Source organism: Rhinopithecus roxellana, chromosome 2, assembly GCF_007565055.1.
Source record: "Rhinopithecus roxellana isolate Shanxi Qingling chromosome 2, ASM756505v1, whole genome shotgun sequence".
NCBI lineage: Eukaryota > Metazoa > Chordata > Mammalia > Primates > Cercopithecidae > Rhinopithecus > Rhinopithecus roxellana.
This window is the reverse complement of record NC_044550.1, coordinates 47,840,564-47,858,826: the sequence shown is the minus strand read 5'-3', so window position 1 is coordinate 47,858,826 and position 18,263 is coordinate 47,840,564.

Here is an 18,263-nt window from a genome sequence, read left to right as displayed (position 1 = left end):
TTGATGCAGGGTCCCACTTCTTTATGCAGCCTTGGGACATGGTACCTGGCATCCTAGCGGCTTCAACTCCAGCTATGGCTAAAAGAGGCCAAGGTACAGCTTAAGCCGTTGCTTCAAAGGGTGCAAGCCCCAAGCCTTGGTGGCTTCCATGTGATGTTGTGCCTGTGGGTACACAGAAGGCAAGAGTTGAAGTTTGGGAACCTCTGTCTAGATTCTAGAGGATATATGGAAATGCCTGTGTGTTCGGGCAGAAGTCTGCTTCAGGGGTGGAGCCCTCGTGTAGATCTTTTACTAGGGCAATGCAGAGGGGAGATGTGGGGTTAGATCCCTACACAGAGTCCCCATTGGAGCACTGCATAGTGGAGCTGTGATAAGAGACCCATTGTCCTCCAGACCCCAGAATAGTAAGATCCACCAGCAGCCTGCACCATGCACCTGGAAAAGCCATAGTCACTCAACACCAGTCCTTGAGAGCAGCCATGGGAGCTGAGCCCTAGAGAGCCACAGGGGTGGAGCTGCCCAAGGCCTTGGGAGCCAACCCCTTGCATCAGATGTGAGACATGGAGTCAAAGGAGATTATTTCAGAGCTTTAAGATTTAATGACTGCCATGCTGGGTTTCAGATTTGCATGGGGCCTGTAGCCCCTTTGTTTTTGCCATTTTCTCCCTTTTGGAACAGGAACATTTGCCCAGCACCTGTACCTCCATTGTACCTTGGAAGTAACTGACTCATTTTTGATTTTACAGGCTCCTAGGCAGAAGGAACTTGCCTTGTCTCAGATGAAACTTTGGACTTGGACTTTTGAGTTAATGCTGGAATGAGTTAAGACTTTGGGGGACTGTTGGGAAGAGATTACTGTGTTTTGAAATGTGAGAAGGACATGAGATTTGGGAGGGGCCAGGGGCAGAATGATATGGTTGGCACTGTGTTCCCCACCCAAATTTCATGTTGAATTGTGATCCTGAGTGTTGGAGGTGGGGCCTGGTGGGAGGTGATTGGAACATGGGGGCAGATTTCCCCCTTACTGTTCTGAGATAGTGAATGAGTTCTCATGAGATCTCTTTATTTAAAAGTATGTAGCACTTCCCCCTTTGCTCTGTCTCTCCTGCCACTATATGAAGAGGTGCTTGCTCCCACCTTGCCCTTCTACCATGATTTAAGTTTCCTGAGGCCTCTGCAGCCATGCCTCATACAACCTGTTGAACTGTGAGTCAGTTAAACCTCTTTTCTTTATTAATTACCCAGTATTAGGTATGTCTTTATAGCAGGGTGAGAATGGACTAATACACCCACCAAAAGTTCTATGTCCTGGATAAAATTTTCCTGACATTGTTAATAATCACACAGCATTCTTTATCCAAAATGAAAATAGCTTTTCTCTCATCAAAATTCTGTATTTTATTTTATTTTTATTTTTAATTTATCTTTTGAGACAGAGTCTCACTCTGTTGCCCAGGCTGGAGTGCAGTGGTGCAATCTCAGCTCACTGCAACTTCTGCGTCCCAGGTTCAAGCGATTCTCATGCCTCAGCCTCCCGAGTAGTTGGGATTACAGGTGCACACCACCACACCTGTCTAATTTTTGTATTTTTAGCAGAGGCAGGGTTTTACCATGTTGGCCAGGCCGATCTCAAACTCGTGATCCACCTACCTAGGTGATCCACCTGCCTTGGCCAACCAAAGTGCTGGGATTACAGGCACGAGCCACTGCGCCTGGCCTAAATTTTATGTTTTACATGTTAACTGTCAAAAGAAAAGAAAAAAAAAATTAACCTTTTTCCATCCCAAATTATGGAAAGACCCAAACAGCAGAGATGACAGTAAAAAGAAATTTAAAAATCACCTCAAATCCTATCATTCACTGGAAAGAAACATTTGCATATATATCCTTCCAGACATTTCTTAATGTAACTGTGAGGGTTTTTTGTTTTTGTTTCTTGTTGTCGTTTTTCAGACAGAGTCTTACTCTGTCACCCAGGCTGGAGTGCAGTGGCATCATTTTGACTCATTGCACCTTCTGCCTCCTAGGCTTAAGCAATTCTTATGCCTCAGCCTCCTGAGTAGCTGGGACTACAGGCATGTGCCACCAGGACTGGCTAATTTTTGTGTTTTTAGTGGAGATGGAGTTTTACCATTTTGGCCAGGCTGGTCTCGAACTCCTGGACTCAAGTGATCCACCTGCTTTGGCCTCCCAAAGTGTTTGGATTACAGGTGTAAGCCCAAGAACTGTTTTTTAAAGTGTCAGTTTGTCGCTGTCAGATAAAAAGAGCCTATATTTATGTCATATGGAAAGTGACTCCTAGTTTATCAAGAATGTCATTCAAAATAAACATATGGATTAGCAATTACTCATTCCATATGCAAAATTATGTGTTTCTACATCAACATGTTTTTTCTTAGAGAAGAAGCCAAAATTTTCATCAGGCATCAAAGAATATGGTGTCTTGAACAGACTGATACTATAATCTTGAACCTCTTAAAATTGCATATTCTATTCAAACATGTCTTTGCAGCCAACCATTTCTTCATTAAAGACAAATTTGGAGGACTTTTATTTTATTGTAATTCAAGTTTGAAATTAATAACACACATCTTCATCAAGGAAAATAACCACCCAACACCAAGATTTTATTTGTTCTACTACTAATAATTGACCTATCCTCCCAGTAAAAAAAAAGTTGGATTAAAAATGTTGAGGTTAATGTACATTTTATATAAGCTTATTTGCTTTTGTAATTTTCAAGATCCAAAGTTTTATTGTGTTCACTTGCTTATTTTTCACAATTAGCCTAATACTTGCATAAAATATTCCGTTAGGTGATATTGAATAAAATGAGTTCAATGAGTCATTTTTTTCTTAAATTACTCAATTCAGAAACAAATTTCAGATTCAAATTCTATTCTCTTACTAAATAAAATGTAACCCCATTATAGAATGGTTTATTACATGGAATTGTAATAATAACTTGTGATGATGTATTTAAAATTATTATATAACAATTTGTAATTTTCATTCATTTAGCCATTTATTCACCATATAAAAGACAGTGAACAGGCAGGGAAAATTCTGTTGATGGCTGAGACTTTGCTTCCAATCTTGAAGTAGAAATGCAAATAGATGGAAGGCTTATTTTTCCAAAACAATTAAAACCTAGAAGACTTCAAGTCAAAACAAGCCTAATGACTTATTCTGTGAATTTTTTGCAATCTATTTCCTAATCCATTTCTTTAATGTCTTCAAGGTCAACTATCAGCACCAGAAGAAGAGGAACCAGCATGCATCAGCAACCAGGACTTAGGAGTGCTAAGTGGAGAGCTTGAGGACAGAATAGAGAGGGAGCCTACCAGGATGAGCTGCCTCTTGTCTCTTCCCTTCAAACCACATGAAATGTCAAAGATGGTGAGGATTAGACTCCTTTGGGTTAATCCCTAATATTGTCGACATACTAACAAGTAATTGTTAAAATTTACATTTCACATGAGTCATTAAATAAAACTTATGGGAGACCATTGTTTTTGACTGAACTCCTGCACTAGGCCCCAACAGACCAAACCAAAATGGAGTCACCTATGTAAAGTGACACACAATCAAAACTTAAAGGAAGCAGAAAAATCCCTAAATAGACCAACTTTTCCTAAAAACAAGAGATTCACAGCAACCAATTGGAAAGGGCCCAGTCAACCTGAGCATGCTAGGAACGTTTCTTCTGCTTTAATTCTTACAAGCAAAGTAACCTGATGTTAAGCAAGTCACTTTTTTTGGTATTAGTCTGTTTCATTGTTCCTGCTCAAGCTACCTTACAAAAACCAATGGTTGTGCTATGCCCAAGGAAGCTCTCTTTATTTTTAGATGGGATGCTGCCCAATTTATGAATAGCTAATAAAAGCCAATTAGATTTTAAATTACATTTGTTGAAATTTTGTTTTCCAACAGAATACACTTTTAGGTTTTATTTTACACAACTGGCTCAAATATTTTATAAGATGTTCACCAAAAGAGAAATTTGTTTAATTTAATTTAATTTTTTTTCCTTGAGATGGAGTCTTGCTCTGTCACCCAGGCTGGAGTGCAATGGCGTAGTCTTGGCTCACTGCAGCCTCCATCTCCTGGGTTCAAGTGATTCTCCTGCCTCAGCCTCCCAAGTAGCTGGGATTACAGGCACCTGCCATCTTGCCTGGCTAATTTTTGTATTTTTGTAGAGATGGGGTTTCACCATGTTAGCCAGGGTGGTCTTGAACTCCTGACCTCAGGTGATCCACCCACCTTGGCCTCCCAAAGTGCTGGGATTACAGGCATGAGCCACTGCACCTGACAGTTTTTATTTCTTAAATATAGTCATGGGTTGCATAATGATGTTTCAGTCAATGACAGACCGCATATACAACAGTGGTCCCATAAGATTATAATGGAACTGAAACTTTCCTATTGCCTAGCGATGCTGTGGCCATGAAAATGTCATAGAGTAATGCATTATTCACGTGTCTGTGGTGATGCTGGTGTAATGAACCTACTACACTGCCAGTGGTATAAAAGTATAGCACATACAATTAGGTGTAGTATATAACACCTAATAATAATAATAAATTATGGTTACTGGCTTATTTATTTACTACACTATACTATTTTTTTTTTTTTTTTTTTTTTTTTTTGGAGACAGAGTCTTGCTCTGTCACCCAGGCCAGAGTGCAGTGGCACGATCTCGGCTCACTGCAAACTCTGCCTCCTGGGTTCAAGCAATTCTCCTACCCCAGACTCCCAAGTAGCTGGGATTACAGGTGCCTGCCACCATACCCAGCTAATTTTTGTGTTTTTAGTAGAAATGGGGTTTCACCATGTTGGCCAGGCTGGTCTCAAACTCCTGACCTGCCGGCCTTGGCTTCCCAAAGTGCTGGGATTACAAGTGTGAGCCACCACGGCTGGCCTACACTATAGTTTTTATTGTTATTTTAAAGTGTACTCCTCATTTTTTTTTATTATATTAAAATGTACTCCTTTACTATAAAAAAAAGGTTAACTGTAAAACAGTCTCGGACAGGTCTTTCAGGACGTTTTTCAGAGGAAGGCGCTGTAATAATAGGAGGTGACAGCTCCATGCCCATTACTACCCCTTCAGACCTTCCAGGGGGACAAGAGGCAGAGGGGGAAGGCAGTGATATCAATGATCCTGACCCTGTGCAGGCCTAGGCTGATATGTGTGCTTGTGTCTTTGTGGTTAACAAAGATTTAAAAAGTGAAAAAGAAAAAAAGAAAAAGAAAAAGCTTTAGAATAAGAATATAAAGAAAGAAAATATTTTTGTATAGCTGTACAATGTGTTTGTTTTAAGCTAAAAGTTATTACAGAAGAGTTAAAAAGTTAAAAAAATTAAAAAGTTGCTAAAGTAAAAAGGTTACATCACCAGTAAACTGAGTTCTTCTCCTATTTTATATCAACCAAAATAGCACCCAGTTAGAAAAGAGGCAGGCAGGTTTTATTCCTGGCCAGCAATGGAGGAGGGGCTCTCACTCTCAATGCCACTTTTTCCCAATCAGTAGAGGCATGGGTTTTTTAAGGACTAAGTAGGCATGCAGCCTCCAGACACACAGGCTCAATTCATGCATATGTCTTCATACAATCCATGTCACAAAGTGATGGAGGAATTTTAGCATTATGGTGAAATGTTAATGACCTAAAGGCAACTAGGGGTCATCTGTTCCAGTTTGTGCCAGTTTGGGAGATCTTAATCTTTCTCTGGTATCTGGTCAGGGATCAAGAAACTCTGCTACCACCCCAGGCCATCTTATTTCTTTAAGCAGTTGTGTTTATAAATAAAGAGACTAAAGAAAAACAATAAGAAAAAAGAACTTTCCCAGCTAATTCATCAGGGCTGCCTGGGTAACAGAGTAAGCTGAGGTTAATTTATTATTGAAGAAAGAAAAATTAGTTTTATAATTTAGTGTAGCCTATCTGTACAGTGTTTATAAAGTCTATAGTAGTGTACAGTAATGCCCTAGGTATCTGGGGAATCCACCCCCAATATTTCAACGTAGGTTCTTTCTTTTTTCTGTAAGCGTTAGCCGGCTGAGAAATAGAGATAGTACAAAGAGAGGAATTTTACAGCTGGGCTGCCAGGGGTGACATCACATATCAGTAGGACCGTGATGCCCGCCTGAGTCTCAGACCAGGAAGTTTTTATTAAGGGTTTCAAAAGGGGAGGAGGTGTAAGAACAGGGAGTAGTACAAAGATCACATGCTTCAAAAGGCGAAAAGCAGAACTACTAGTAAGGATCCAACAAAGATCACAAGGCACAGGGCAAAAGCAGAACTACTGATAAGGGTCTATGTTCAGTGGTGCACATATCGTCTTGATAAACATCTTAAACAACAGAAAACAGGGTTCAAGAGCAGAGAACCAGTCTGACCACAAATTTACCAGGGTGGAGTTTTTCCCTACCCTATTAAGCCTGAGGGTAGTGCAGGAGACCAGGGCATATCTCAGTCCTTATCTCAACCACATAGGACAGACATTCTGAGTGGTCGTTCATAGACCTCCCCCCAGGAATGCATTCCTTTCCCAGAGTATTAATATTAATATTCCTTGCTAGGAAAAGAATTTAGCGATATCTTTCCTGTTTTCATGTCCCTTTATAGGCTCTCTTCAAGAAGTAAAATATGGCTCGTTTTGCCCGACCCAGCAGGCAGTCAGACCTTATGTTTGTTTTTCCTTGTTCTATAAATATCGCTGTTATTCTGTTCTTTTTCAAGGTACACTGATTTCATATTGTTCAAACACGCATGTTTTACAATCAATTTGTACAGGTAACACAATTATCATAGTGGTCCTGAGGTGACATACATCCTCAGCTTATGATGATAACAGGATTAAGAGATTAAAGACGGGCATAAGACATTATAAAAGTATTATTTGGGAACTGATAAATGTCCATATTAAAATGAAATCTTCACAATTTATGTTCCTCTGCCACGGCTCCAGCTGGTCCTTCCATTTGGGGTCCCTGACTTCGCGCAACATCTCTCCTTTTCCTTTTATATAAATGTGCCATGGTGATGAAGGCTTGTTCTTTCTCATGGTTTTGACACAGGATTCTTTGACTGGTCCTGCACACTAAAAACAAGCCGATTAAACAGAGAAACATAATTCCAAAATTTACTACAGTGGAGCCCCCAATAAACTTAATCCAAGTTGTTGGGTTTAGTCCATAAAGACTTCTGCTACCTGATCTAATGCCTCAGCTCCAGGCACAATGGATAAATGAGCTTGAGAGGCTTCAAAAATTTGATTTTTTAATTTAGTTATGTCCAAGGATAAATTATCTTCCCTACCCAGAAGGTGTCCTTTGACCATTTCCCATGAATGACCAGTCTCATAGTAGGAATATGGTGTGATACAGAAATCAGAAGTATTCCAATCACACTGCATTTGCATGTGATGTTTGTGACTCATTAGCCGATCTGCAAGCCAAATAACAGACTGTCTTAAACCATTAATTTGATTAGCTAAATTTTGATCTATGCCCTTTGAGAATTCCACATTTGGGTGAAATTGGCTTGCCAATCATTAACAAAATGAGCCGTTTGAATAGGTTGATGTAATGCCATTCTGGCAGTGGTGGCCAGTGCAGTGACTGTAATTAGGCCCGTGATCACAGCGATTAAAGTGAAAACAAATCTGTTAGATCTTTTGAGAATTCGTTGTAACACTTCATTAATTAAATGTACTGAGGGGGAAGATTCCCAAGGTCTGAGTAAAGTCACTGGTATCCAGATTCCTTCAAAAGCTCGTACCAACATTACACTTTTCCTGGAGTCAAAACGGGAGTTAACAAAAGTATATAAATGACAATTAACGAATTGGATAGTTTGATAGCTTGTCAAAATTTTGATATTTCCCACTAACAGCATGTAAGGAGGCTTAACACAACTCTGTATAGAAATAGTCAGGTTGGGCCGGGCGCGGTGGCTCAAGCCTGTAATCCCAGCACTTTGGGAGGCCGAGACGGGCGGATCACGAGGTCAGGAGATCGAGACCATCCTGGCTAATACAGTGAAACCCCGTCTCTACTTAAAAATACAAAAAACTAGCCGGGCGACGAGGCGGGCGCCTGTAGTCCCAGCTACTCGGGAGGCTGAGGCAGGAGAATGGCGTAAACCCGGGAGGCGGAGCTTGCAGTGAGCTGAGATCCGGCCACTGCACTCCAGCCTGGGTGGCAGAGCAAGACTCTGTCTCAAAAAAAAAAAAAAGAAAGAAAAAGAAATAGTCAAGTTGGAGGTAAACAAAGCAGAATGTTTGAATCTATGTTGATACTGAGGGAGACGAGCAGCAGTGGCAATGCCTGATTTTCTCTGCCATAAAGAAGCAATCTGAGGTGCCCGGGGATGCCGAAGAGGTAGAGGGGCATACCTGGGCTGAGAAGAATTATCATAATGCCAATTGGAGTCCCATAAAGGGGGATCAGCATCAAAAAGAGGAAGAGGGTTCAAAGGGGATTTATCATGGGATTCAGAATCATGGATGTGAGAGGTGGTAGTGGGGACAATAGACAGAAAAGTTTCCCCTTCCCATACTTGCAGTCTGGATGTGGCAATAGCCAATTTCCAAAGTTCTGGGTGTTCTGAGCTCAGTATGGGGAATATCATATGAGGCCTCAGGGTTGGGGGAGATAATGCCCTTTTCTTCCCATTTTAAGGGAAAGAATGAGCTGAACCTCCTATGCAAAGTAGGATGATGATCCTCGTCCTCCCAATAAGAAATAAAATAAGTAGCCTCCAGGCATTCCCTTCTGCCAGAGGAGCAATTGTTTTTTAAATAGCCCTTTGGTGCCCTGTCTATTACTAAACCATATGAGTCATTTTTTAATACTACTGCATGTGAGTTAACGCAATCTTCCTAAATTAAAGTTTTAGATGGGCCCTCAACAATTTTTAGGACATGGTTTTCCTACAGGTTTATATTGAAAGGATGGTGTATCTCCTATTACTCCCTTTTTCATTTGTCTTGGAGAAAGTGAGAGGCTGGAGACCAAATGTCCTCATTCCTCTGTGGCTAATCTCTCCAGAAGATAAGCAGCCCAGACTTGAGTTTCTAGATGGATACAACCAGGTGCATGTCAGAGGCACAGAGGAAAGTATTTATAACCCATAGTAACATTAAATGCTCTGCCGAGGCTCCAGCCGGTCCTTCCGTTTGGGGTCCCTGACTTTCTGCAACACTTAGGTCTTCCCATTCATTCACCACTCACTTATTGACTCACACAGAGCAACTTCCAGTCCTGCAAGCTTCATTCATGGTAAGTGCCCAATACAGGTGTACTATTTTTTAAATCTTTTATACTATATGCTTACTGTACCTTTTCTATGTTTAGACTCGTTTAGATACACACCTACTTACCATTGTGTTACAATTGCCTACAGTACTCAATGTAAGAACATGCCGTACAGATTTGTAGCCTATGAACAATAGGCTATACCATATACCTTAGGTGTGTAGTAGGCTATGCTGTCTACGTTTGTGTCAATACACTCTATGATGTTCACACAATAACAAAATCACCTAATGAAGCATTTCTCAGAACGTATCCCTGTCGTTAAGTGACAATGTCTTTATTACATACACTTGGAAAAGAAGGAGTGAAAGTTATATAGTGTTTATTTAGTAAGGGAAATAGACTCTGCCACTGTGGGATCCTATGTCAGTTTTCTAGTGCTGGGTAACAAAATACCACAAATTTAGAGACTTAAAACAACAGCATTTATGGGCTTATAGTTCTGTGCCAAAAGTGCAAGGAAGGAATGGCTGCATTCTCTTCTCAAGGTCTTAGAGCCCAAATCAAGGTGTCAGTCAAGGCTGTGATCTTATGAAGGCTTGTCCTCTTCTGAGTTCCCTGGAAATTGGCAGAATTAATTTTTTTGCAGTTGAAGGACTGAGATCCCCATTTTCATGTTACCTGTGGGCTGAGGACTGTTTTCAGCTCCTGAAGGTCATCCTTCTCAACGAGCAGTTCATAAAACGAATAAACGTTTGCTTTTTTTCCGGACTACCAGAGTGCATTTCTCTGACTTCTCCTGGGACCAGCCTGAGAAAAATTTTCTGCTTTCAAAAAGCTCATGTGATTTGGTTTGGCTCACCAGGATAATCTCCCTTTTTTAAAGTCAACTGTGTCATATAACATACCCTCATCCCAGGGTAAAATCCATGCTATTCACAGTCATTGGGATTATGCAGGGCATGTACACCAGGAAAGAGTAGTCTTGGGTGCCATCTTAGAATTCTGCTGGCCACACATCATTTCACTACAACCATTATCTGAGAGACAGCAATATCCAAGGAGCAGCAGAAGGAAGACAGCTCTAACACAGAGACTGAGAAAATCAGCCAAAGAAGTCAGAGAAAAACTGGGAAGAACTGAAAAATACAACCTCCTCACATGAGAGGCCTTCTAGGTGGATGATTAAGACCATGGACACTGTAGCTGGACTGATAATTCCACCATTTATTCCTTGGCTGTGTGGCCTTGGATGACAAGGTAGTGACACTTTACAGTTGCTTATTTTTAAACTGTAGCCAGTTTAAAAGCAATCCCTACCTCACAGGATTTTTTGTGTTGATTAAATGAGTAAATGCATGTAAGATTTGTAGGAAAGAGTATCAGAGAATAATAAGTGTTTGCCAATGTTTGAAAGTATTATGTGTTTGTCTGTATGTGTTTGCCAATGTTTGAAAGGATTATGTGTTTACCTACATGTGTTTGCCAATGTTTGAAAGGATTAAATCCCTTTTATATCATATTGATTAATGGAGCATATAATTTCTATTCTCATTGGACATTTAAAGATTCTTTTTAGGCCGGGCATGGTGGCTCACGCCTGTAATCCCAGCACTTTGGGAGGCTGCAGTGGGCGGATCACGAGGTCAGAAGATCGAGACCATCCTGGCTAACACAGTAAAACCCCGTCTCTACTAAAAATCCAAAAAATTAGCTGGGCGTGGTGGCGGGCGCCTGTAGTCCCAGCCACTCGGGAGGCTGAGGCAGGAGAATGGTGTGAACGTGGGAGGCGGAGCTTGCAGTGAGCCGAGATCCCACCACTGCACTCCAGCCTGGGCGACAGAGAGAGACTCCGTCTCAGAAAAAAAAAAAAAAAAAAAAAAAGATTCTTTTTATATCACCAGTTTCCGCCTAGGATAGCCCATAGATGGAGCCACTGCACTCCAGCGTGGCAACAATACAATACAATAGATGAATATAATACAATTATGTGCAACCATTAAGATTAAGAATAATTTAGGTGGTATGGTTCTTTTTAAAAATTTAAACATTGGCAGGGCCTGGTGGCTCAGGCCTGTAATCCCAGCACTTTGGGGGGTCAATGGGGGGACTGCTTGAGCCCAGGAGTTTGAGATCAGCCTGGGCAACATGACAAGATCTCCTCTCTACAAAAAAATGCAAAAAATTAGCAGGGCTTGGTGGTATGCACCTGTAGTCCCAGCTACTCAAGAGGCTGAGGTGGGAGGACTGCTTGAGCCCAGGAGGTCGAGCTTGCTGTGAACTGTGATGGAGCCACTGCACTCCAGCCTGGCAACAGAGCAATACCCTGTTTAAAAAAGAAAAAAATTTAAACATTTAAAAATTATGGGCCCGGCATGGTGTCTCATGCCTGCAATCCCAGCACTTTGGGAGGCCGAGATGGGCAGATCACCTGATGTCAGGAGTTTGAGACCTTGAGACCAGCCTGGCCAACATGGTGAAACCCTGTGTCTACTAAAAGTACAAAAAAATTAGCCAGGCGTGGTGGCAGGCACCTGTAATCCCAGGTACTCAGGAGGCTGAGGCAAGAGAATTGCTGAATCCCTGAGACAGAAGTTGCAGTGAGCCAAAATTGTGCCACTGAAATCCAGCCTGGGCGACAGAAAAGGATTGCATCTTAAAAAAAAAAAATTATGGTGAAATATACATGATATAAAGTTTACCATTTTAACTATTTTTAAGTGTAAACTTCAGTAGTATCAAGTACATTCACATTTTGCAGCCATCACCACCAACCATCTCTACAACTTTTTCATCTTCCTAAACTGATACTCTGTACCCATTAAATAATAACTCCCCATTCTCCACTCCCCTCAGCCCCTGAAACCACCATTCTACTTTCTGTCTCTGTGTATTTGATTACTCTAGATACCTCGTATAAGTGGGATCATACACTGTTTATACTTTGTACTTTTGTGACTAGCTCATTTCACTTAGCATAAAGTCCTCAAGGTTCATCCATGTTGTAGCATGGTGTCAGAATTTTCCTCTTGTTTAAAGCTGGATGGTATTCCACTGTATGTATATGCCACATTTTGTTTATCCATTCATCCATTGTTGGATACTTGGGTTATTTCCACTTTTTGGCTACTGTGAATAATGCTGCTGTGAATGTGGGTGTACCAATATCTGTTTGAGTTTTCTTTTCAATTCCTTTGAGTATATACCCAGAAGTGAAATTGCTGGATCATATGGTAATTCTGTTTACATGCAATGGTTATTTTAATATTGTATTTTTGCCCCCTTATATTTAGTTCAAAATCTGAGAACTCATCATTATGCTGTACTCTCTTGTTGCCTCAAGACTTGTGCACTTTATAATTTTAGATACTCTTGTAAGCACTGGAAATCCTTTCTGAACTAAAGGTGGGTAGAAAGTAATCAATAAATACCAGCTATAATGTGTTAACTTCACTTTTTCCATGGTCAATAATAGATAATCTATAGATAACTATTAAATACATGGCTCAGATAAATGTACTCATAGCAATTTGAAATTTTGAGTGGTTTTATACTGTGACTGTATATATGCCTGTATTGTGAAATTTAATAGCATACATATATTTATCTTTATTTATAAATTGGTTATTTTATAACTTACTATTTTCTTCTGTGCTCTATCCTCCACTTCAGTGCTAGTTTTGTCTTTCTCAACCACAGATCTGATCTCATTGGTTTTATGTACTCTATTCTTTCATAGCTTGCTTCAATAAAATCCAAATTTCTCAACATGTTTTTCAAAACTCTGTACTATTGGGCCCCAAACATCTTTTCCAAGCTGTTATTCCCCCAAATTCCTAGGCACATGATCCGTGTTGACCCTGGATGACTTACCGTGCTACAAAAGCACAACTTCTAAAACATGTTTTACCAACATACACGTTTGTTCCCTGTGGCATGTTCTTGCACCTCGTCTTCTTTGATATCTTTAATCGCATCTCCTCAGCAAAGATTTGCCCTGTCACCCAAAATTAATCATGCTGTCTCTTCACAAAACACATGGTTAGCAACTTTTCAAAGGGACTAACCCTATTTTTATTTGAGTGAGTTGTTATTTAGAAACAGACTGGGTTCGCTGGTCTGTTGTAAACATCTTTAAAGCGAGGATCACATCTTCCTCTCTGATTTTTCTACATTCTAGCATTATGTATTTCCTATCAAAGTTGCTGAGTGGATATCTTTTCTTGAATGAATTATAGAAAAAGCCTTGTTTTGGCTTGAAAAAATCTATGAGTTGTTGTAGTATGTTTATCTTGAATATTTCTATATTAAATTCACAAGCATAGAAAAAATACTCTCAATTTTGCAATATTGTTAGATAACAAGGTATACAGGAACTGAAATATTGTTTGAAATATTTAAATCACATCATTCCAATTGAATTCAACATCAAGTGGTCTTTTTTATTTTCCTGCTACGTAGGTAATAGAGGATAGTTTTGGTGACTGAAAAATAGGCTATGTTTCCAGACTAGATTAGAATGTGGGGAGAAGCTTAGAAAGAGAAGGCTGAAAAGAGAAGGAGTACAATGGAAGAGAAGTAGAGGATGAAATGCATCCAATTAATTGAATGAAGTCTGAACTAATTAGTAAAGAGCCATCAGAAGGAAAGAGGTGTTGAGAAACAGAAAGTGAAAAAATCCAGGGCTGGGTGTGGTGACTCACGCCCGTAATCTCAGCACTTCTGGAGGCTGAGGTTGGCGGATCACTGGAGGCCAGGAGTTCGAGACCAGTCTGGCCAACATAGTGAAACCCTGTCTCTACTAAAAGTACAAAAATTAGCTGGGCGTAGTGATGCATGCCTGTAAACCCAGCTACTCAGGAGGCTGAGGCTGGAGAATCGCTTGAACCTGGGAGGTGGAGACTGCAGTGAGCCAAGATCACACCACTGCACTCCAGCCTGGGTGACAAAGTGAGACTCTGTCTCAAAAAGAACAAAAAAAAAAGTGAAAAATCCTAGTTATTGGAATTAGATGTGGGAACAATTTGGTTTTCCGTGTTGTTTGGGAATATTTAAGTCTTAATTTATACGTTAGCCTTATATTTAAAAGTAAGAAGATCTCTATTGAGATAATGGATCATTACTGGAGGGTAATTGGTAAATGACTTCACTTTTCAGAAGTGTTTTGATGTGAATTGATGAATATTCTCTAGCTGCTCACTGGGTTTGTGAAGTTAGTTTGAATGGGACGTGATCGCACTCTAGGCAAGTCAGAATGTACTTGCTTTGATTTCACTGTGATTACTTTTACTATAAAAGATTCCCATCAAATACAAGTAAGTTCCCACTTAATTTCCTGTAATTCCACCCTTGCTGCAAGCAGCTCACAGGCAAATTTGATCAGATGTGATACATCCAAACAGATAAAGAAGTGGTTTTCAGCAAAACACTTGACAGATTTGAAGAGCTGAATAGAAAAGGTTATGAGCTGTCTGAAAACTTTCAGACACAAGAGGAAGCACATGGTAGAAGGCGTGAGAGCACCCTTAGGACAGGGATTGGTGTTTCCCCCTTATGGTTTCTCACGTAATTTGTGAAGAAATAAACACAAAGGTAACTGTTAAATTTGTTGTAATTATCACACGTTCAGAACAGCCCGGTTCACATAATGCTGCACTAAATTCGAAGTTAATGTTATAAAAAAAGATGCCTCTAAAACATATGAATTACCCAGGAGTTTTTTTAAAATGCAGATTCTGATTTTGTAAGTTTAAGATGGGTTGCAACAGTTTGTATTTCCAACCTGCCTCTCACGCTGCAGCCATGCTGCAAGGGCATAGAGCAATCCTGGGATGGGTGTTTCGGGGCTCATGGCCTGTGTAAATGGGAAGCTTTAACGTTAGATGTTCATTCCATCTTTGCAAACATTATTACATAGATCATATAAGATTTAGATTAGAAACTAACCAAACATTTTCTCTTCAACCGTACATTTACTCTGCTACTCCTTTAAGCTTTGAATATATTTGAAGATTGGCTGTACCTATGCCACCCTTAGATCTGAGCAAGTGGGGGCCTTACCCCAGTCCTGTGCCTCAGAGATCCTTATTCTTTGGAGTGCCCTCTTCGCAATTTTCCAAGTCCTCTTCTGATGCCTGCTCTGTTTTTTCTCTCTGGGGTACTCTCCCTTTCTCTCCCTGTATATAAGGTTGACCAGATGTCCTGGGGAGTTATGCAGCTTGTAACTATAGGATCATCCTGGGATCTTGTTTCCAGGCTTTAGTTTCAGGAGGGTGGCCTGGAGAGCAGATTGCTACTTCTGGTTGGCAAAGTATTTCTTTTGCAGGATTACATGAAATTTGGCTGCCAGAATGATGCTGACATGCTGATTTTGGATAATTCTCACTCACCCTGGGCATAGATCTAATTTAGGGTTGTGAGCTATCTAAGGTCCACTGCTCAAGCCACATGTGTTGACCGATGCGTCCACTCGCACTATGTTCTGAGTATGATGTCACTTCTGCTATATAACATCCAAGGGCTGCAGGGTGACATCGGATGTCCTTACTCCGCTTGCCAATAGCATTCAGGAAAATCACCTTATCCCCTCTGCCGGTTCTATGCCATGGGTCAGGCAGTCCTTGTGTGTGTGTGTTGGGTGGTGGGGAGGGTGGTGGCTGCACTTATCTCTTCTCAGGGCTTTTAAGACTATTGCTTCTTCACACCAGTGTGTCTTTCTGATTGATGGGATGATGCTGTGTTCTCTTCTCCCTGGTCAATGTTAAGCTCTCCTAGAGGAGGGACAGACATTCCTTGTGCAAATGGGACTGTTCATTTTGTTCTGTCCACAATCCCTTGTCTGCTACTGGTGGTGTGTGGGAGGTAGGGTGCAGTAAAGAGTGGCAGAGATCAATTCTAGAAATATAATGATGATGGCCTAAAAAGTTCAAGACAAGACACAGTTGAAAGATGTGTTGTTCTAGGTGATGCTATAACATTCTAAATGATAAATTTAACATGAACAATAAACAACAAATCATTCATGTTTTCTTGTATGTATATCCTGGGTAAGACTTGAATTTGTGATTATCATCAAATATTGTGCCAGTAACAACTGTACCGTATTGTACTGTGTTGTACCAGTAACTATCTTTGAGTGATTGACTCTGAGTGATACCCAGTATTCATGGGTAGCACAATGGATGATGCAATGTCAAAAGGCATAATGTAGCCAAGATTAAATAAATGGCAGCAGGGTATTGGAAAGGGGTGAAGATTCATATTATTTTAATACAAACATGTTACAAAGAGCCATGGCATTATGAATAATAACAGCATTGCTACCCTTTCTTGTGGTAAAAGATATGAAATTAGCTAGGAATGGCTCATTTGATAAAAAAGAAATGGTTCCTGGACCAAAGAGATAGTACCGGGACACCAAGAAGAATCTTTACATGTACTGATGGAACAATAAATAAACAAATCTTCCTATTATTCTAAATCTTTATCAATAAATCAGTATACTGCATGCACATGGACCTATACATTTTATAAAACATCTTTAATAAAAGCGTTTATATAGACAGAAGCCCTGCCAAAAAATATTTGCCTGGTGATCTGCACACCCTAGCAGTAGCCCTGGAACCGGGATTTTGGTGGAAGAGAGGGCAGTTAGGGAGAATTATAGATGAAGATTGTCATAGGAAAACATTTGGAAGCTCAGGTGAAGCTTTTTTATTTTATTTTATTTTTTTTGAGACGCAGTCTTACTCTGTTGCCCGGGCTGGAGTGCAGTGGAGTGATCTCGGCTCACTGCAACCTCCGCCTCCCAGGTACAAGCGATTCTCCTGCCTCAACCTCCTGAGTAGCTGGGATTACAGGCATGCGCCGCCATGCCTATCTAATTTTTGTGTATTTCGTAGAGACAGGGTTTCGCCATATTGGCCAGGCTGGTCTCGAACCCCTGACCTCAGGTGATCCACCCACCTTAGCCTCCCAAAGTGCTGGGATTACAGGCATGAGTCCCCAAGCCTGGATGCAGGTGGAACTTTTAAGGAGGAGAGCTCCACTCAGAATATGCAAGAAAAATGGGCAAAGAGAGATGAATATTTTGCTCCCACATTTCTCTGAACTTGATTCATAAAAGATTAAAACCAAAATGGAATTAAAATAAGTTTTCTGCTTTGAACTTAACACTGGGATTTAAGAGGTTTTTATTTTTGTCAATATGTATATAACAAAATATATTTTAGTCGCCTGTGTATGGTATAGTTCTTCCTCAAAATGTTCTTTCTCAGAGTGCTCTTCCCTGACTCAACTGCTTTAAATGCTCGCTCTCATATTTGCAGTCCCCTTATTGTTTGTCCCACCTACTAGAACGTGAGCTCTGTTAAGACAAGGAGTTTGCCTTATTCAGAGATGTTTCCCTGGGCCTAGAACTTTGAGGGCACTCAGTAAGCATTTGTTAAATTAACATATAAATAGATGAACTAAGAAATACTGGAGACATTCTAAGTGCCTATCAAAAGGGAATGTTAGAGTACTATTCTAGTACTGTGTACTCAGGAAAAAAAAAGTTGAATTCTCTATACTTAAACAAAGAGCTGTTTGTGATAAGTTGGTAAGTTAAAAAAGCAAGTTACAGAACATAATGTATGGTATGAACCTACTGATGTGACCCATGCAATAAGAATATAACGTATTTGTCGTGCATATGCATCAGAAAAAGACTGGAAGATTGTGCATTGACGGCGTGACCTCTGGGAAATGGGATTGCTGGGGGTAAGCTTCTATCTTTTACTTTCCATGTTTCTCTTTTGAATTTTTGTAACCATACTTTAAAAATAATACATTTTACTCATAAATTTCTTGATTATAAGGCAAGAAATTAAAAGAATATTATGAACAAAAATTATTGCCAGTGACTAAGAAAAAAAATTTGAAACAATAGCACTATGCTCAATGTCACAATAGAAAGGACTCAGTAAGTTTCAGTTGATAAACCAGCATTCCTGCTGTCAAAG